The sequence below is a fragment of the Culex pipiens genome, chromosome 3 (genome assembly GCF_016801865.2).
Source record: "Culex pipiens pallens isolate TS chromosome 3, TS_CPP_V2, whole genome shotgun sequence".
Classification (NCBI taxonomy): Eukaryota; Metazoa; Arthropoda; class Insecta; order Diptera; family Culicidae; genus Culex; species Culex pipiens.
Window position 1 is genome coordinate 32,312,839 of NC_068939.1, and position 21,696 is coordinate 32,334,534.

At 35.3% G+C, this 21,696-nt stretch overlaps 1 protein-coding gene across 4 annotated transcripts in view; it reads left to right on the forward strand.

Moving 5' to 3' along the window:
* Positions 1 to 21,696, forward strand: part of LOC120420565 (uncharacterized) — an 85,134-nt gene that overhangs the window by 24,362 nt on the left and 39,076 nt on the right. For 2 of the 4 annotated variants that reach the window (XM_052710713.1, XM_039583640.2), the window contains exon 2: positions 8,503 to 8,578. The gene's annotated coding sequence lies outside the window, so the exon portion shown is untranslated. Of the gene's footprint in view, positions 1 to 8,299; positions 8,579 to 21,696 lie in introns of all 4 variants that reach the window. The other 2 variants (XM_039583639.2, XM_039583638.2) reach the window with 1 other exon arrangement.

Here is a 21,696-nt window from a genome sequence, read left to right on the forward strand (position 1 = left end):
ATTTTTAAGTACTATCAAGTATTTATTTCCCAATAAAATATGTTGTTGCAGCAATTTATATTTTTTTCCATACTAAAAATCCATATGGTACACTTGCCCCACCTGAACAAGATTTTTTAAAAGCTCTCAACAAAAATAACCAAAAGTTAAATCATACTTCGTAATAGGTAAATGTCATTGGTAGGGACACTACTGATCTAGGAAAAATAGCATTTTGATAAAATGAGCCTTAAAACAAACCCTAAGCCTTATTTTGTACTTTCCAAATATTATAAGAAAACAAAGGTTTTTAAAAAAAATCACTAAATATTATGCCCCGTGGCGTTTACGTCGTTTTGGCGGTTATGTGGTGGTAGAATCAGGTAATTGCATTGCTAGCAACAATTCCTCATACTGGAAATAATAAAAATTGTAAAAATTACTGACGTACGAGCAATTGTTCCTCTTGCCCCATATGGTCGTCTTGCCCCACCTTCCCCTAGTACTACAACAGTTAAAGGAACGTTTACTTTTGAACATTAAGTTTAGAGGATTTTAGATTAAAATTTAGATTTTCAATCCAAAGTAGTTAGTTAAAGAATATTTGGACTTAAATGAATAATTGAACATTTTGGACTTATGAATAACACTCAACTGTGCATTTATTCTAGAGTCAGATCCATACAGCGTCAGTTTTTATTTGGTCGAAGTGTACTAATTCATTGGCAGATCTGATTCTAGTTGTAATGTACGACAAGACTACTGACGGACGTGACAGGACGAGGGCCCAGTTTAGAGGTTTCAACATCAACGATGTGCGGCTGGACCACCCTCCCAAAAAAAAAAAAAAGAAAAAAAAAATGTTAGTAAAAACCACAGCCAAAGATGACCCCTAAAAAATTACATTTTTAAAAACATTGGCAGTCACATAAATAAAACAAGTCAAACTTCCATCCCTCACACTTTCTGAAATTTTAAGAGTTCTTTTTTCCTTTGGGGGATAAGGCTAAGACCACAGTTGGTCCAACTCACCAAAGAGTTCTTCTTTTTATTGCTTTTTAAAGATCAAATATACGGTTGAAAAATAGATTCTAAAGCCCGTCTATGAATGAATTTCAATTTCACCTTATAAAAATGCGAGCAATTTTTAAATTTTAAGGTTTTTAGACCTTCAAAGTCCGTTTCACCCAACTTATCTTTGTCGTAAAAGGCTCATATTTAACATAATTTTGTTCTCATAGGTAAAGCAAACAAACGCTGAATGTTTCATACAAATCTCTAGAACAAACTGAGCAAATAAAAAAACTGCATTAGAAAAATGTACTTTCCCAGTTTTCTCCTTTTTTACGTTTTTTTTTCTTTTTTTACGTTTTTCTTTCCCGTTTCTTGCATTGTGGTGAAAACTTGGTCACTAAACTGAAAACATTTCCGCAATCGAATCAGCTCTATCTTGGTGATCTACCCTGGCGTCATGGCGTCACCGTTTTGTAGCGCCACCACCAGGAAACCTCAAGATGCTGTGCTGGCGATGCCACGTGCACCCTGCACACTCAGAAGAGGAGCACACACGGAACAGCAACGTGCGCTGTCTCGTGCTGTGGGCTCCCTAGCAAAGTCGGTCACGTGTGGGTACATCTTCCCCCGGGGAGGAGAGGGAGCAAATGGGAGGGATGAAACACTTGAGTTTTGTATGGATGTATGGTTTTGAAATTTGACTAGCTACCGGTCGTCTATTGTTTCAAGTGGTTACCCACACCTACGGTAGCTCTCCAGCTCCGCAAATTTTACTGTTTTTCCGCTCCCGAGGGTACATAACCTGTACTTGTGAGTATAGACACAACGTGTCATCCGAGGCGGGGAATCAATTTAAACGAGGATTGCTACCGATCAGGTTGCTCAACAATTAAATTTGCAATTTCATGTAAAAAAAAATTACTAAAAAAATAAATCAGCCAAAAACACACCACCAGATTTGATTGCATTGAACAATTTTGAAAACCTCAACGCCAAAGTAGTCCCTAGATCACTGGGAATTTCCCTCTGCAATGTGCATGAGTTGCATCTTTCGTGATGTATGTTGGGTGTAAACGAAAGTGAGAAATTGCCACCCCCAAACCCTCGTTCTCCGTCTGCTGCTGTCTGAGGTTGAAATTCTTCACCCCCAACAAAAAATCAAAAACCACCCACCCTAACAATGGCGCTGATGACGATTTTCAGCGCGAAAAAAACCGCTTGGATTTCGCGTTGCTTTATTTTGCACAATTTGCTCTCATTTCGGGTGCAAATTTTCGCTCCGGCATCTTCTTCTCCGAGATGTGTTGGCTTGGCTTGCCGCTAATAAATAATTGGATAATTTGCCCAACCCGCCAATTCTATATTTTGTGTGTGAGTGTGGGCGCACACGAACGCAAAAGCGCGTATGAACCACGGGTTTTGGCGCGTTTGCGACATGCAGGCGACCCCGGAGAGAGGTTGCACCGTACGCGGTGCGACCTAGTTTTTTTGTGGGGAGCCGCCAAAGTGGGTGCATTCTGGTTGCAATCGGTGCATCTAGGCGGATGTTTTGGGAAAAGGAAGCCAAAAATGGTTTTGAATATTTTCAAAACAAAAAAAAATAAATAAAAAAAGACATGATTAGTTTTTTTTCTAAAAGGCTGGAATTTTATGGGATAAATCCCAGCGCAATTTATAAAAAAAATATGGTAAATAATATTACTTCTGAAAAGGGTCGCACATTTCATCTAGAAAATATGTATATATACTCTGTGGTTTTTCGACGCGCCACGCGCAAAAATGGGAAAATGACGAAAACGGGAAAAAAATTACTTTTTTCACTAAAACTGCCATAACTTGAAAATTTCAGCGATGACCTATACATGTTAGGGTACCAAAAGTTGCGTATTTCAATTACCGAATATTATAATTAATAACCAACATTCAACCTACCTAATTCCAATACCAACCTTTCAAAATTCATCATTTTTGTGCTGTGTGGATTATGTTGAAAGATATTTTTTGCAATTCCGTCGTGAAACTACTTACTTCTCCTGTCATTCTTGAACGACGAAATAGCCTACTTTTCTGTACCAAAAATAACAGAATCGAATAGCAACACTTTTCAAAATAAATGCTAAAAAGTTCTACTTTTCAGCACTCAAATGGGTGCTGAAAAGTTGAACTTTTCAGCACTTGTTTCGGAAAGTAACACTTTTTAACTTTTTTTTGTATTTAAACGATTTATTGACAAAATACATGACAATTTGACATAAAATTTCACTCAGTGTGTGTTTTTTTGGAATTGCAAAAAATGTTGTATGGAACTCGTTGCAAAACTTGATTTTTTCAGCACTCTTCGTATTTATCCAACTCGGTGAACCTCGTTGGATAAATGTACGACTCGTGCTGAAAAAATCCTCTTTTTGCAACTTGTTGCATAAACTACTATTTCAAAACTGTCACCTTTTTAGCACCTTATTGCGTTTTATTGGAAAATAAGTGCACGTGGGCCAGATTCTTAAGATTAATTCAGTGCCACAAACATTAACGGGGTGACAATAATATCCTCTTTTTTTATTTATGCTGGCAGTAAAATTAGTTTTTTAAAAGTAATATTCGGAGGATTTTTAATCAAAGAAAAACAGCTAGCTGAGAAAAAATTATGGCAATGTGGATTATGTGAGCAAATCTCTGAGATTTCGGTCATTCGATTTTTTTTGGTATTTTTTAATCCGGCTGAAACATTAATCTGGAGTTTTTTTTGAAAAGGTCCAATAAACCAAATTTTCAGTTTTTGCTTTTTGGGTGTTTTTGAATACCCCTGACTCAAGGCGGTTTCAAAAACACCCAAAAAGCAAAAACTGGAAATTTGGTTTATTGGACCTTTTCAAAAAAAACTCCAGTAATGATGCCTTCGGTATGCCCAAAGAAGCCATTTTGCATCATTAGTTTGTCCATATAATTTCCCATACCAATTTGACAAATTTGAAAGCTGTCCATACACAAATGATGTATGATAATTCAAAAATCTGTACCTTTGAAGGAATTTTTTGATCGATTTGGTGTTTTCGGCAAAGTTGTAGGTATGGATAAAGTCTTCACTTAATAACAATGATAAAGGGTAAATTTTTTTTGGTGATTTTTTATTTCACTTTTTGTCACTTAAACATGATTTGCAAAAAAAAACGCTATTTTTATTTCTTTTTTCTGATATGTTTAAGAGGACATAAAATGCCAACTTTTCAGAAATTTCAAGTATGGGCAAAAAACCTTCGACCGAGTTATGAATTTTTGAGTCAGTACTGATTTTAATAAAAAATCAAATTACTGGTCGAAACAATTTTTCAACTTCATTTTTTGATGTAAAATCGAATTTGTAATCAAAAAGTACTTAAGTAAAATTTTGATAAAGTGCACCGTTTTCAAGTTACAGCCATTTTAAGGAAACTTTTTAAAAATAGTCGCAGTTTTTTATTTTATTTAAATCAGTGCCCATGTTTGCCCAATTTAAAAAATATATTTTTGAAAAGCTGAGAAAATTCTCTATATTTTGCTTTGCTGATACGACCGTTAGTTGCTTAGATATTGCCATGCGAAGGTTTAAAAACAGAAAAATTGATGTTTTCCTAGTCTCACCCAAACAACCCACCATTTTCTAATGTCGATAGCTCAACAACTAATGGCTCGATTTTCAATGTTCACATATGAAACAATCGTGAAATTTTTCGATCTTTTCGAAAACAATATTTTTAAAAATTTTAAATTAATTTTAGCTTTTTAATCATATTAAAGCATAATTCATATGTTAAGCTGTAGAAATTTTTAAATATAATCATTTAAAAAAATCTGTATATACAAACTTTTGGGATTTTTGGGATCCAAAAAGTCTGTAAAATTCAGATTTATCTGTATAACTGGCATGGCTGGGACAAGAACCAACGCAACTGGGCAAATCGCCCTGATAAACGAAAATGGTTTTTTTCTTGCATTTAAGCATTTCGCTCAAATTGGGTGTTGTCAAATACTAAGAAGAATAGAAGCCATTCTGCACAAAAATCCATAAAAATCTCCAAACAATTTTGACTTTTTTTTTGTTTCTGAAATTTACATTAGAACTGCTAGGCTATTACAAATTTTGAGGGTAAGGGGAAAAAATTAAAAAATATATTTAAAACCAAAAAATATAACAAAAAGTTTTAATTTAGTGGTGAAAAATTCCGCATAATTATTTCTTCCTCTGTTCGCATAATTTTTCCATACACAAATTCATCACTTTTGAGGTAATGATAATGTCTGATTCTTGAGCATATACACTTTTCGAACTTTGCTCTATAAAACAGAGGATTCTCTCGTGGTCGATATTGAAGGGACCGTCGAGAGAAGGACGAAAAATCAAAGCAATCTTCTTGAAGGGACTGAAAAATTTATTGACGGCTGGAGCAATATTGATATCGAGAAGATCGACAGCCAGAGAGTCCACTGTATATTTTTAATTTAAATATACGTCCATATGTCCATTACCAAATAAATGTTTTCAAAAAACTGAGAAAAATATCAACAATCAAATAAACATCAAATAAATCTAACGTAACGTAATGATTCGAAATCCGGACACTTAGTAGCATATTATTTTTGTTATGGCTGGCAAAAAATCATGTAATAAGTTGGAAATGTAGAAACTACATCCTGATGATATAATCAGTGAGTTTTAAGAGAATGCATGCAAAATATGTCTTTTCTAACAGTTTTTCATCGGAATTTGAAAATTAATTTTTTTTGTTGTACTTCGAATCCCAGACACTGATTAAGGCTGATTCGAAATCCGGACACTTGATTTTGCTAATGAATTGCACAAATTTGGATTGAAATGTTAGTGAATGGCATTCTTTAGGTCTCAAATAAGCTGTTAACATCAAAACAATCGATAATTAATATAAAAATTTGCTAGAATTTGTGGAAATCAAAACCATAAATTTTTGCTTTGCCTTCCCGGTGCTTCGGACGCCTATGAAATATTTCAGTGAAATGTTTCGCATTTTTTGGTAATCTTATAATTTTAATTTATTTAATTGTTTTGACAAGCGTTCAAACAAACTTTAAATGAAAGTTGACGTTAGAATTCATCAAATAACACAGTTTGGACATTCACAATGCTCACAACTTATGCATATCCATATAATTGATAAAACAAGATGATGTGTCCGGGTTTGGAAGCGTCCGGGAATTCGAATCATGACGTTAGTTTTGAAGTACGAAAATGTCTCCAACAGAATTATTTATGCGAAAGCATTGATGTGCACCGTTAAAGGATCCCAAAAAAATTTAATTGTTACACCCTAGTATGTATATCATGAAAATATTGTTCCTCATCTTGTGTGTGTGTGTGTGTGTGCAACCAATCAAACGGGGCCACGCGGCCGCTTCTTACAAATTGAGTTGTTTCCATGTATTTTAGATTTTGACTACCAATACATGCAAATAACTCGCATAGGCATTTGAAAGGTGTTAGCTCTGCCGAGCTTCGGTGACCCATTTCTACGCTGGCTAGCCGAGCGCGAGGTACCTCCGCTGAACCGACAAGCCCCGCCCTAAAGAACGTTTGCATCAATTTGATCCAAACGTTATTCAGAACTTCCGGACCCTCGTCAAATGGACAAAGATCCAGCGCGTATATAATTGTTAGCGGTAAACAGTAACAGTGTTCTTAATTCCAGTCATAGCTCATAAAGCCGCGAATCTGGACGGGGAATCGAACCCCGCCTCGAACAATTTTGATTTTTTCTTCATGTTCATCGTTGGGAGCAGATGGGAATCGAACCCAGAACCATTCGCTTATAAAGCGAACACCGTAACCAGTCAGCCACGGCCGCTCCTGCAACACTTGAAAATTGAATAAGGATGCAAAAAGGAAATTCCTCACCGGGTTTGAACAACTCGATCTTGAACAGCCGTTCTATGCCGCAGGAAGCACAATCGTCTCGCAGCGCCGTCCGGTTTAAAGCTGTCCGTAACAGTTTCCTTCTTCACCAGGTGCACAAGTTTTAAAACATTCAAAAACCGTTTGAACCGTAAAGACATTTAAATTTTGTCTCAAACATTTAAAAATGAAAACTCCATGTAAATGACAGGAACACAAAAATTTGCGTCCGACCCGTAGCGCGACCTACTTCGATCTCATGAAAATATTGTTCCTCATCTTTAACCAAAAAGCAACAAGAATGATTTAACTAACGTTAATCTTGAGCTTATCTGAATATTTTCACGTTGAACCAACTGCACACTGCAAGAAATCTAGTTTCCCAACCAATCCGGAAAGCCCCACATTGATTTAATAACACTGACCCAGTCGCTCGGTCTGCGAGTCCTCACCTCTCACCCCGTGATGCAATTCCACCTGTTCCCTGCTGAAAACTCAACGTTTACCAAACTGTTGCCCCACGATGGCGGCTTTCGGCGCACGACGACCACCAACAACCCACTGACTAAAAGTGTTTCCCATCAATCCTCACTTTTGCTTGTTTTACCCTCCACCGAGTCTCGAAGATCCCGTCATGATTGCATGCCACTGGGCCGTTCATTACACCCAGTTCTAACCTATCCCAAAGTCGGTTGGGTTGAACCACATTATAGAGTAGGCAGCACATAAAATCGTGAATAAAAAACACAAACCACCATCAACAGTGCCGCCAAGTCTTGGCCGACGAGGACACACGCCACCACACCAGGGAACACACCACTCTTGAAACGCTCTCCAACCTGTTATTCAACACTAGGAGGAAAAATATTTGCCACGACGTTCCCGGCACAGTAAAGTGAGTTCTAGGGTGGGAATATGTGTTTTTGAACCGATAAAGTAACTTCATTTTTCCTGATTTATTGCGATTTAAAGAAAACCAAAAATATTGTGGAGATTTCCTCAACAAGTTCGAAGACCCAGAACAGATTTGATTTAAGCAATTTTTAACTTTCGTCGACGTGCCACCCAAGCAAGAATGCTAAGAAGTAGCAAAGAGTTGTGAATGATCAAATTTAAACTCACTTGAACCCGAAATATAAACCTTTCCCCTGCAAGATACCCTTCGACATCTCGGAGCCCGTGGGTAAATTGTTATGCATGCAAAATATGGGACACACCGAAACCTGTGGCCGTTGTTGTCGACGTCGTCGGCGTCGTCACAGGTCCTAGAAAGAGTGTCCGTAATACCTGGGCACGTCTCGGTCCATAAGTACTTTATTTATGGCGAAAATCAATTCTTCTAACGACCTCACTCATGCATTGCTTACTTTATTTTTATTTTTTTCTTCTCTTCTCTTCAAATTTCAGCTGGCAAAGGCTAGAGGGCGCCAACGACGAAGCAACACCGTCGTACTATTAGGCTTGTAGGCACCTGGTTCTTGTTGGTTCGTTGGTGGGGAACACGACCAACACGGAGCCAAATTGTTTGCAACAAGCCATAACCTATAATGTTCAGCGCCGGTGTTAGAGGACATGCCCGATATGCAAATGTTTAATGTGTTCGTTTTTAGGTGGCGCGGATTTGGCGTGCAGTGAATGGCTTAACTGGGGAAGGTGAATCGAGAACACAGCGGAGATTACGAGCAGGTGAGTTTGGATGGTCCAAAATATGATTGTTGATTAAATGTTACTTTGATAAGGAAATTCAAGTGATGGCTCTCAGCTCCTTTAAATTATTAAATAATACAAAGATCATGCAGATCGAAGTGTCACATAACAACTTTAAGATCTAAGGGAAAGACTTTTCAAAATCAATTAGGGGAAATTCTCGTATGTTTGGCAGGTTAAGCACTCGCTCCTAACTCCATCCAATTTGCTGATTTTCACTATTTAAACAACTAATTTTGCAAAACTTTTGATAGAAACTTGCTTGCACACTTCTTATTGAGCTATTTATCACTCGATTTCAGTTGAAAACGCTTTTAATTAGCTTTAATTGAATGTCAAAGTTCTGACCTGCCAACATTAGAGGCACGCTGGAATTAGATGCTGTTCCCCTATTTTTATCGGAAAAAGATCACCTGACAATCTTCAGCAAGCATTTTTTCACATTTACTGTCCAAATGTGAGCTTGAGCTTGGAAAATCCTATAAAATTGAGCCAAACATTCTTGCGTCATAGTTTGAGACGTCAAGACGTCCCAGCTGGCTCCAATCACAGGGAACAACCCCAACCCGCGATAATCCAACATCGATACAATTTCCAAACAAACCGCCCCGAGAAATCCGTTCAGGCTGTCCGTCAAGCCGGCCCCAAAGTATACAAACAACAAATTCTCAAAGTTGACGAGAATGGTCCCTCCACTAATCGACCGATTGCGTAAATCCCATTTCTGCACCCTCTCTCGCGTGGAGTTCTGCGCGATGTACCAATCTGCCGTTCCAATCCGACGACGTCAACTAGTCGGAGCTATTAGCGTGGGGGTGGGTGGGTTTCGGAAAAGATGAAGCGAATCACGTTTTATTGATTGGGCAGACCGTGTGCTAGTAGCTTCGTAGTACACTATTGTGGAGTACGTACTAAGGAGGTTGTATCGATTCTGGCAGAGACACTAATAGAGCGTCTTTGACGATCCAACTTGTAACTTGCTAAACGGAGGGGGTAAAGGTAAATCTAGTGCCGACCGGGTTTGTAGTTGGAAATGGCATCATATCCGTATTAACTTTTCAATAGGGCAAATCTGTGGATGTAAACAAACAGTCGATCCCACTTGCTCTAGTGACAGTTCACGTTGAGTAAGAAAGGGATAGGCTGCTTGTTTACATCTACTTATTCGCCCTATTGAAAAGTTAATGCGGATATGATTCGTAATTGGGCTTAAAGAAAAGAACTATGTGCTACACTAAGCTTTCAGAATATAGTCAAATTTTAACAATTTAGATATTTTTAAACCAATTTTGAGGTATTTGAAGTCAACCAAACTATTCTTGATTTCACACTATTTTGTTTAACTCGACTGAGATGGCACCTCAATTTCAAACAATAAATAATACAAAAAAAACTAATAATACTAAAATACTAAAATACTAAAATACTAAAATACTAAAATACAGAAATACTAAAATACTAAAATACTAAATACTAAAATACTAAAATACTAAAATACTAAAATACTAAAATACTAAAATACTAAAATACTAAAATACTAAAATACTAAAATACTAAAATACTAAAATACTAAAATACTAAAATACTAAAATACTAAAATACTAAAATACTAAAATACTAAAATACTAAAATACTAAAATACTAAAATACTAAAATACTAAAATACTAAAATACTAAAATACTAAAATACTAAAATACTAAAATACTAAAATACTAAAATACTAAAATACTAAAATACTAAAATACTAAAATACTAAAATACTAAAATACTAAAATACTAAAATACTAAAATACTAAAATACTAAAATACTAAAATACTAAAATACTAAAATACTAAAATACTAAAATACTAAAATACTAAAATACTAAAATACTAAAATACTAAAATACTGAAATACTAAAATACTAAAATACTAAAATACTAAAATACTAAAATACTAAAATACTAAAATACTAAAATACTAAAATACTAAAATACTGAAATACTAAAATACTAAAATACTATCAGAAAAAAAAACTTTAATGATAACTATTCAACTTAACACATTTTGAAATGCATTTTCTACGATTGATAATCATATTTAGCATTCTTTCGCCAGTCAGAGTCGAGGTACATTGACTTTAACAAGAGCAATTGGAAAATTTAACGAATGTTTCATGCAATCGGACCATTATTTGCTGAGACATCGTCATTAGAAAATGGTGGGTTGTTTTGGTGAGACTTAGAAAACTTCAATTTTCGTGTTTCTTTTTCTTAAAGCGGATCTATCTCAGCAACCCGAGGTCCAATCTTCAATGTCTCTTAGGCTGTATAGCAAATTTTCTGAACTTTTTGTGACTTTAGTGACTCATGGTCACTATTTTTAAAAATCGAAAAAACTGCAAATATTTCGCTAAAATCAAACTTTCGGTGGCTATATCTTGAAAACGAAGCCCTTTATCAAAAAAATTGTAAAGTAGTTTTCGATTGCAAATTCAATTTTGCATTAAAAAATAACTTCAAATTTGTTTTTGCATAAAATTTGGATTTTTTTTCCAAAAATCACTATTTTTCAAAAATTCATAACTTGGCGGCAGATTTTTTGACCATGTTTCTCTATAGCTCAAAAGTTGCGGATTTTAGGCCCCTAAAACATATCAAAAAATCTCGAAAATCAAAAAATACGTATTTTGGGAAATTGAGTTTTAGTAAAAAAAAAGTTGATAAAAAAATCTGCAAACTTTTTTTTCCGCGTACCTATTTTTTTTCTCAAAAGTCCTTAACAATACCTACAACTTTGCCGAAGACACCAAATTGATCGGAAAATTCACTCAAAAGTTACAGCTGTTTGAATATTTACATACCATTTTTGTATGGACAGCAGCCAAAATTGTATGGAGACTTGTATGGGTGGACCAATGACACAAAATAGCTTATTTGGTCATAGGGAAGGCCCCCACAATGTTTGAGCCAAATAAAAAAATACAAATAATAAAAATGGTCGAAATCGGCCGATTTTGCAGAGAGCTGCTCACAAATATTTGCAACGAATCGTGTGCATTAGGGTGTAATATCAAAATCGATTTTCCAGCACAGCAATTTTTCAGTTCCTTTTGGGGTCCTAAACAACTCCCCAAAGTTTGGGAACGATTGGTTTAGTCCTCACTTTGCGCAAAGCGATTCAATTTTCCATATAAATTTGTATGGGAAAAACCATTTTTTTGGATTTTGATATTTATAAAATCCACGTTTCACGCTGTACTAAAACCGGATTCATATTCGGATGCTCTGGAATGTGCTCTACAACTTTCCCGAAGAGAGTATGGTGCTAGTTTGTCCCTGAAAGAAGATACAGCGTCCTCAAAACTCGTCTAAAACGTGTTTTTTGCTCGAAAATCACGTTTTAGACGAGTTTTGAGGACGCTGTATCTTCTTTCAGGGACAAACTAGCACCATACTCTCTTCGGGAAAGTTGTAGAGCACATTCCAGAGCATCTGAATATGAATCCGGTTTTAGTACAGCGTGAAACGTGGATTTTATAAATATCAAAATCCAAAAAAATGGTTTTTCCCATACAAATTTATATGGAAAATTGAATCGCTTTGCGCAAAGTGAGGACTAAACCAATCGTTCCCAAACTTTGGGGAGTTGTTTAGGACCCCAAAAGGAACTGAAAAATGGTTGTGCTTGCTAAATTTGGACAACTTTATTTTTTTCCATACAACCATATTACACCCTAGTGTGCATATTAAAATACATAAAATTTGAAGGAAAAGGAGGGCAGGATTTATTATTAAAACACTCAGATTAGCTGTTATAGTATCACAAAATTATAACAGAGATTTGTTTGAAAAATAATTTATTCTGTTATCAAAAATTATTACAAGAATATCCGATAGCAGACAAAAATTTTTTTTCGATAGCTCTATTTGGTATTGATGAGCTATGTTTTTTTCAATGGGAAATAATTTATTCAAATGTTGTTTTCTAATTATTAGCTTATTACAACATTTTTAAATTTGCTTAGTTCCAATTAAATTTTACATATAGTCCAGACTCGATTATCCGAAGGCCTCGTAAATAATTCACTTCGGATAATCGAAACTTTGGATAATCGAATCACGAAAAAAAATCGATGCCTAATTTTTTATTGTATAGCTTAAGTATGACCCCTTAACTACGTTAAAGTGATTTAAAACTTTTAAATCCAAGATGGCGGCCAATATGGCGGTGTTGAAATATTGAAAAAAAAATGCATTTTATTATTTAGTAGGCAATCAACTATTCAAATTTGACTAAAATGGGGTTGCAGAACTCGAATTTGATGTTTAAAACAAGAAAAAAAACGAAAAAAAAAATTGTTCATGATTCGATTATCCGAGTCCCATACAAACCTTCGGACAATCGAACTTCGGATAATCGAAACTTCGGATAATCGAGTCTGGACTGTATTTCCAAATACTAAATAAAATCAGTAACCACTGGCTTACACATTTTGTTCAATATATGAAAATATGTAAAATTTAACAGAGACCAGTCAGAACATCCAAGTGAGCAAATAAGGAAACTTAAAAAAAAATGTTAAAAAGTACCCATAGTTCTAGCAATATAAAAAAAATCATAAAATATTTCGTATGTACATTGAGATTTTTTTTAACAAATTGTTGATTTCCTTAATCCTATCCAATAATTTAAAAAGTCAACTTTAAATTTTTTCACTTTTTCTAAAAGTTTTGATATCTAACCACATTTCATTGCCAGAATAATGTCCTTGATATAATTGGCAAAATTTTCCCATAGTGCTTGCCATACTTAGCAAAATAAAATAAAAAACAATATTTGTTATCGTAAAACGGTCAAAATTCTACCATAGTTGAAGCACAGAGTAACACAGAGCGAGCAGTCCGAAGAAATGTCATTTTATTGTTTGGCTTCATAAGGTTTGCTGGTAGCAGGCGTGCGATGTACCTGCAATGTACCACAAAGTGGAACCAAAAATCAAATGGCAGTAGTGACTCTGTCTTACTCTGTGGTTGAAGTAAAGTTCAACAATAAAAAATAATAACAAGCTTGGTTATAACTACAGACTGTTTTTGAAAAAAATGGAATATTTCATGAATAACGCGATCAGTTATTGAATGATTTTCCATGTAAAAAAAGTAAATCTTTCCCAGTTCCTGAGGGGAACACCCTTGAAGAGTATCGGGGCCGGCATTTACAAAGCGGATTCAGTGGCAGTTTCATTCTCAACTTAATGTTAACATGTTAAGGTTAATGTTAACATTCCATAGGTCGCCTCCCTAAGGTGTCGTGATAAGGTCCAGTTTGTGACGATACACTACCTTCCATTTACTAAGCAATCGAATCCAGAAGTGAAAAGATCACCCAGTTGTGTTGGTCCGAGCCGGGATTTGAACCCCGATCTACCGCTTACGAGGCGGAAGCGTTACCACTGGGCTACGTGGCTCGGTTTGATTTTCCATGAGTCATAACTTAAGTTGTTGTTGCCTTACTCTTTGGCATTATCTCATGAGATCTGCTCAATAACATTTTTAGCCTAAGTTTACGTTTTGTTATTATTTAATCTTACCATTTCCGATAATCATGTTAAAATGACATTCGGTTAGTTATTCTCCCTGCCCGGGGAGGGTTAAACAAAGTTTTTACTTGATTTTGATTTTATTGAAGCATTTTCACTTAGACAATCCAAAATAAAATTTAATGCTTTAAAATAAATAGGATTTAATTTATGATGCTGGCTACTTTAAAAAAAATTAAATGCACTTTTCGACCCTGTTTTTCGCTTCAAAGTTTTCACCATAATGGCACCTACCATACATTTTTGACAGCTGCATGTTCACTTTTGAAAGGCAGCACTTTCTAGGGGTGAAATCGTTTACTTTCTTCACACTTGGTTTTGATTGACAGTTTGAATAAATACTGTTTCACAGTTTGTTAGTTTGCATTTATGGTGGCATTTTAAGCAAAAACAAAAAAAAGATGGTCAAACATTGATATCAGGGTGGCAAACACCGTTATACCACACCAGCGTGCTCACTTCACTCCTCACGATGTGTAAAGTGCAGAAATCAGCTGCTGCTGCTGTGAATGAGTCTCGAGAATTTCAAATTAGCCATTATTTCGTCTCACCGCGAAACCGACATTGCGACTTGGCGCAAGTCTCCGGCTGAGGTCACAATCTGCAATCTCATCCCAAAGTGGGCTCTATTTTCCGACATAGGCATCAGTTTAATTAAATTAGCATTTTTGTTGCTCGACTTCTTCTTCGTCTTCTCTTTCTTGGACAATTTTTCTTTCAGTTTCAACGTTTTTCCTTTCATCGGTGCTCCCACGTTCAATTCACTTTCGTTACAAACCGCTCGCTGCCGCCTCACAGGCCCAAGCCGCGCCAGCCCGAGGTTTTGTATTCATTTTGCACTTTAATTGCTTTCAATGAACTTTCATCGCATTTGGTTGGCGAAAAAAAAAGCAAGATAAGTTCGTGTTGTGTTGCTTGTTTGGATTGTGTAATTTTTTGCTTCTTCTTCAGTGTTGTTGTTTAAATAGCCATATATGTTTTCAGTGCATTTTGTGAGCCGTTTTTTTTCGGCGACTTTTTGATGATCCGACACCGGATTTGAAGAGTACCACTGTCCGTGTGGGCAGGTCAATACAGATCGGATGCTTTAAATTAAGCATAAGCATAAGCATAAGCATAAGCATAGGTGCCCACCCGCAGTTGCTACTCCGTTATTGACCAGGACCTCCAGAAGTTACATCCACGAGCCGTGGAAGATGAGTGGGTGCTATCTTTCCTCGCTTCGCAACTTCTCAAAGGCCCTTATCATGCTGATCAATACCGGCGCCGGCCACGACCAGTGGTAGGGTCACGGGGAAGTGGATGGGAATGTTAGTCCGATACTTGAGTGATAGAGACCGCCCAATCGACTGCTTCTCCGACAAAGTATCACATGAGTTTTGAGGGGGTTAGTAGATGGGTATGAGGTCAGGATTCACGAGTGGCAGTGATGTGACCATGAGCATTTTGTTTATCGGTTGAAATTTTAAATCTTAGGCAGCCGGCTGCGGAAAGATAAATAATTGATTATTTAAAAAGTTTGTTTTAATCGAACGCGTGCCAACCAAGCAGTAGCGCTATGGGCTGGACTTATTGATATATTTTTACTGTTTGTACAATTTAGATAACGCGAGCAAATTTCAAAAATAGTAAATAAATGACGCTTTACTCTTCATAAAATCGATAGATTGATGAATTAATACTAAAACTGAAAGTTGGAATAAATTTTTAAGATCATTTACGACGAAAATTATCGCGAAAAAACCGGACTGTACGTCCCAAGAAGCACTGCACTTATGAAGGCATTATTCAATTATTATGACCAATCACCCCATGCACACAAACAGCGACACAAAAGAGACGAAAATTATCACGAAAAAATAGGACTGCGCGTCCCCAGAAGCACTGCACTTATGAAGGCATTATTCAATTATTATGACCAATCACCCCATGCACACTAACAGCGACACAAAAGAGACGAACATTATTACGAAAAAATAGGACTCCAATACAGATCGGATGCTTTAAATTAAAGAGGAAGTTCAATTTAATGGATTATTACGTTAAACAACATTTGAATCAGTTTTTCTAAATATTTCAAAATTTATCCAACATTTTGAACTTTTTTCAACTGCAATTCATTTCTGCTACGGAAACTTATTCAATCGTCTTCATTCAGTCAATGGCATCGAGCTATACTACTAAACCGCTCTAGCGCCCCGGTCGTAACTGTCAAATCACTCAAGCGAGATAATTTAGGCGTTTTTTTCGATTCTAGCACGTGGAAACCGGCGAGGCGGATTGTGCAAATCGATACGAAACACACGATTGATGGCAGTGAAACATATAAATCAAGCTCGGCTCAGCTAAACAATTGAAAATTGTGGTTTTGTGCGGGGGTGGACAGGAAGAGGGGTTCGGTTTCGGATTTGTACCGAATAATTTGAATATTTCTCCTTCACGGCACATTTTGAGCCCAATGCATCGTTTTAAACGTATTCGAAAAACTTTTTTTTGTGTTTTGTCATACTTTACACAAAAAAACAAACACAGAGTTTTTCAGAACATTAATTTACCACACACATAAAAAAAAATCAAATTATTTGTTTTAAATATTTTTGTAAGATCTTTCCAAAACTTTGATAAAAAACAGGAGAAAATGAAGAAATCCAAAATATATATAGTACATTCCTTTTTTTACGGCAAGTAACTTTTCGCGGTTTCACGGAGGCAAAAAATAAAACGTGAAATTGTGCGAAATTAAAAATAAAACAATAAAAATGTAGCTTTTATCTGTTTGGAAACCTTAATTTTGAATTCAAACAGACTTGGAACAGGAATTGTGGTATCAGTTGTCGAAAAATTAACTGCATTTAGATTTTACCTTTATGAAATTTGGATAATCAAATGCACGAGAAAAATAAAAAAAATAATGTTTTGATTACCAATGGATGAAAATTCAGTTCACGTTTTCTGCAATTACCAAAAGTTACGGCAACTATTGAACAATTAATTTTTCTAAAGCTTTTCTGAAAAATTTTTTTTTTTTAAACTTTTGGTAGATATGCCGTTTGAGAAATGTTGCGTTTTGCAAATATGTTTTGCAAGTTATCGTGATTTTATAATTTTTCAAATGTTAGTAAAATTTGAATAATTTAATCGCAAATTCAGCTGATGGAAAATTCAGAAAATTGAACTAAAGCCAATTCTGCAAAGTAAAATTTTTTGTCAGGAAATATTTTTTTGTTTTCTTAACTCTTGAGCAGTTCTCTCAGATTTCGGTCATTCGCTTTTTTTTGTATTTTTAATCCAACGGAAACTTTTTTGGTGCCTTCGGTATGCCCAAAGAAGCCATTTTGCATCATTAGTTTGTCCTTATAATTTTCCATACAAATTTGGCAGCTGTCCATACAAAAATGTGAAAATTCAAAAATCTGTATCTTTTGAAGGAATTTTTTGATCGATTTGGTGTCTTGGGCAAAAATGTAGGTAAGAATATGGACTACACTGAAAAAAATGATACACGGTAAAAAAAATTTGGTGATTTTTTATTTAACTTTTTGTCACTAAAACTTGTTTTGCAAAAAAAACGCTATTTTTATTTTTTTTTAATTTTTTGATATGTTTTAGAAGACATCAAATGCCAACTTTTCAGAAATTTCCAGGTTATGCAAAAAATCTTTTACCGAGTTATGAATTTTTTAATGAATACTGATTTTTTTCAAAAAATCGAAATTTTGGTCGCAAAAAATTTTCAAATTCATTTTTTGATGTAAAATCAAATTTGCAATCAAAAAGTACTTTTGATAAATTGCACCGTTTTCAAGTTAAAGACATTTTTAGGTAACTTTTTTGAAAATAGTCGAAGTTTTTCATTTTTTTAAATAAGTGCACATGTTTGCCCACTTTTGAAAAAAATATTTTGAAAAGCTGAGAAAATTCTCTATATTTTGCTTTTATGAACTTTGTTGATACGACCCTTAAATGCTGAGATAATGCCATGCAGGTGTTTAAAAACAGGAAAATTGATGTTTTCTAAGTCTCACCCTAACAACCCACCGTTTTCTTATGTCGATATCTCAGCAACTAATGGTCTGATTTACAATCGATTCAACAAAGTTCAAAAAAGCAAAATATAGAGAATTTTCTCAGCTTTTCAAAAAATATTTTTCAAAAGTGGGCAAACATGTGCACTAATTTAAATAAATGAAAAGCTGCGATTATTTTCAAAAAAGTTACCAAAACATTGCCTTAAGGGGTTACATACATATAGAAAATAAAAAATTTCTTATATCAGAAACTTTAATGATGAAGCCCGATCTTGAAATCATGCTTTTTAAAAAATATAAAAATCAAAAAGTGGCGATTTTTTATATGAAAAACATAAAAATATTTTTATCTTTTTTTTCAAACAAACTTTTTGAAAATCGGGCTTCGTCATGCACACAGGACCGGTTTAACGAGGCTTCACCAAAATTTTGAGCCGATTTGGTCAAAGCAGTGTGGAGATATCGTGGCACCCGTTTTTTGAAACTGCTAACTTGGCTGTATCTCGGTAATGATACAACCAAATATCTACAAATTTATTTTGATAATAGTTGAAAATATATATTTTAAAGCCCTTAAAACAGATTTGAAAAAAGTTTAAGTGTGTGCCCAAACCAACCTCTTACATTTTTGTCGATTTACATGTACGTAACCCCTTAACTTGAAAACGGTGCACATTATCAAAATTTTGCTAAAGTACTTTTTGATTGCAAATTTGATTTTACATCGAAAAATGAAGTTGAAAATTTTTTGCGACCAGTATTTCGATTTTTTAAAAAATCAGTATTCATTAACAAAAATCATAACTCGGTCAAAGATTTTTTGGAAATTTCTGAAAAGTTGGCATTTGATGTCCTCTAAAACATATCAAAAAATTATAAAAATTGAAAATAGTATTTTTTTGCAAAACAAGTTTTAGTGACAAAAAGTTAAAATCACCAAAATTTTTTAACGTGTGTCACACCAAATCGATAAAAAAAATCTTTCAAAAGATACAGATTTTTGAATTTTCACATATCATTTTTGTATGGACAGCTGCCAAATTTGTATGGAAAATTATATGGACAAACAAATGATGTAAAATGGCTTCTTTGGGCATACCGAAGGCACCAAAAAAGTTTCAGTCGGATAAAAAAATACAAAAATTAAAATTCTAAAAAAAGACCGATTTCGTAGAAAATTGCTCTCTTCCTTTTGTCACAGTTATTTTTCTGTACGAATTATTAAAAAAATAACATATATTTTAGTTATTAGAATGCCATGAAATTCCAATGTTTTGTAATTGGCATGCCGCGAAATTTCAAGTTTTTGGACGTGAAAAATCACTAGCCCTACTTATTTTGTAAATACAATTTTAAATCAAAAAGCACATATCCTGAGATGTTTTGAAATCTTATGTGAATGCTTCCGATTGGACTTTTCGGTTTTTCAATAGTTGATAGTTGTGCCTGACTTCAAACATGACGTTTTCTGAAATAATTATGCCTTTAGGCCAAATTGTATGGAACAGTATTTTTTGATAAATTCTACAAAAGCTCTCTCATTGAGTTTTTCAAAAAGTAATGAAATTTCGGCAAGTTACGAGCTTATTGTGAACGTATTTACTTGGAAAAATATCTATTTCTGATCCTTTGCAAGTTCCACGTTGGCTTGGTTGCATGTGCACTTGTGGAAACAGATCGTAATCTTTTGTCCAGCCAGGGTCAGTGTCGAGACGGCTAAAAGGAAATGAGAAGTAATCTTTGATTATAGAAGGTATTGTTTTGATTCGCAGCAGGTCAAACCAACTGCTGTGGATGTACCTGAAACAATGTATATTTATTTTGAACAGTCTAGTTTTTTACATAATCAAACAGGATTACTTTGTATCATTTTAAAATATGTGTGCCAAGTTGATACTTAAAATAAGCTATTTCGCTTTTAGTTTCGATCATTTCACATCCCTGGTTAAAACATACCAAAATTAAATTAAAAAAAGATCGAAAATGTGATTCCGAATTAGGTTAAAACACGCCAAGCCCAATAAACTACAGGATAATTCCAATAAATTTCCGCGAGACGTCACTCGAAACCACCACCAGTAGTGCCGTCGCAGCAGCGGGGTGTGTTTAAGTTAAACTCGGGTTTAACGCACTTGTAACAAACCGAGGCACGCCAGCTAAATACCAACTTCCGCCAATAATAGTCCACTGTTTGTTTACGTGTTTGCAAGCTTGTTGTCGTAACAGCGTCAGCAGTGTAGAGTGGCATCGGATCGCGCTATAAATACACCGTTCCAGTTTTCTAGTGGTGGGTTAAAAAAACAAATGTTTACAAACATTGTCCATAATCGAAGGCAATTTGTTTTTTAATACTGTAATAGACGCTTGTAGAAACTTCTGTTTTGCGCTTGTAAGCAGTATTGGCAGCTTAGCTGTCACTCACGCATCGATGTTTTTTGATGGATCGACAGTTTCACCTTAATAATTTTAGATTGGCACATTTTTTCAACTTAACGACTTGGAATAATAAAGTTTAACAAGATTCAAGCGTGCTCACGCTTGAAAACCTTCAGGAAATAATATCTCATCATAAACTCATCAAATTTATTAGTTTAAAGCAACTAAAGATGCGAAGTGGCAACCTTGGCTGTCACCGTCAGAGACCCACTCTCATTTTTGATCTGTTTGCGATTGCGATTGAACTGAAACCGTGTGAATGTTGCTGATGAGATTCGTCCATCATTCTAGCTTGCAACCCGCAAGAAGAACCGAAATGTGGGTCAAAAAAACAAACAGTCCCAACTGTGGCCGCGCTTTGGAACTTGATACTTTTGTTGGTTTTGGTCTTGAGCGCTGATTTACTTCTTCAAAAATGTAGTTGGTAGACCTCTTTCAACTGGTTTATTTGAGTAAGATATGGATTGAATTTTTTTAGCTGTTGCTTCTCGTTTATTTACGTTCTAGCTCTCTGACAACCTCAAATTGCGACAAAAATTATCAACTGCGAAGAAACATGTGTTTGCCTTCATAATTAGTCGAGGATTCGGGCCATCAAGTAGGCATCGCTCGCTCGTTTCAGGGAAGTCCAAGTTGTGGCCTACTGCGTGAAATGCAATACCACGTTCGTCGCATATTCGCCTCCACCAAAAACTTAAATGAAGTGGAAAGGAGCAACACGGAGCAGAAAAAAATAACACATCACAGGGAACTAAACAAACAAAACTTGGAAAATTAACAAAAACCAAAACCGAGAAGAAGAACCATCAGGAAAGAGGAAAAAAAATGCACAAAAAATATGGAAGCCAAACATGCGAAACGTGGCATCGTCGTTGCCATATGTCACCCAGCTTGCTGTGACTTGGCTGATGGCCACATCTAGAGCGTTTCAAGATGCGTATGCGTGCAGCGATCTGGATTGTTGCGGTGACGTGCCATAAAAAGTGACACCATAATGGACGACGGTGTGTCATTAACGGTGTCGTTTCCCCTCTCACGAAGGAGAAACAAATT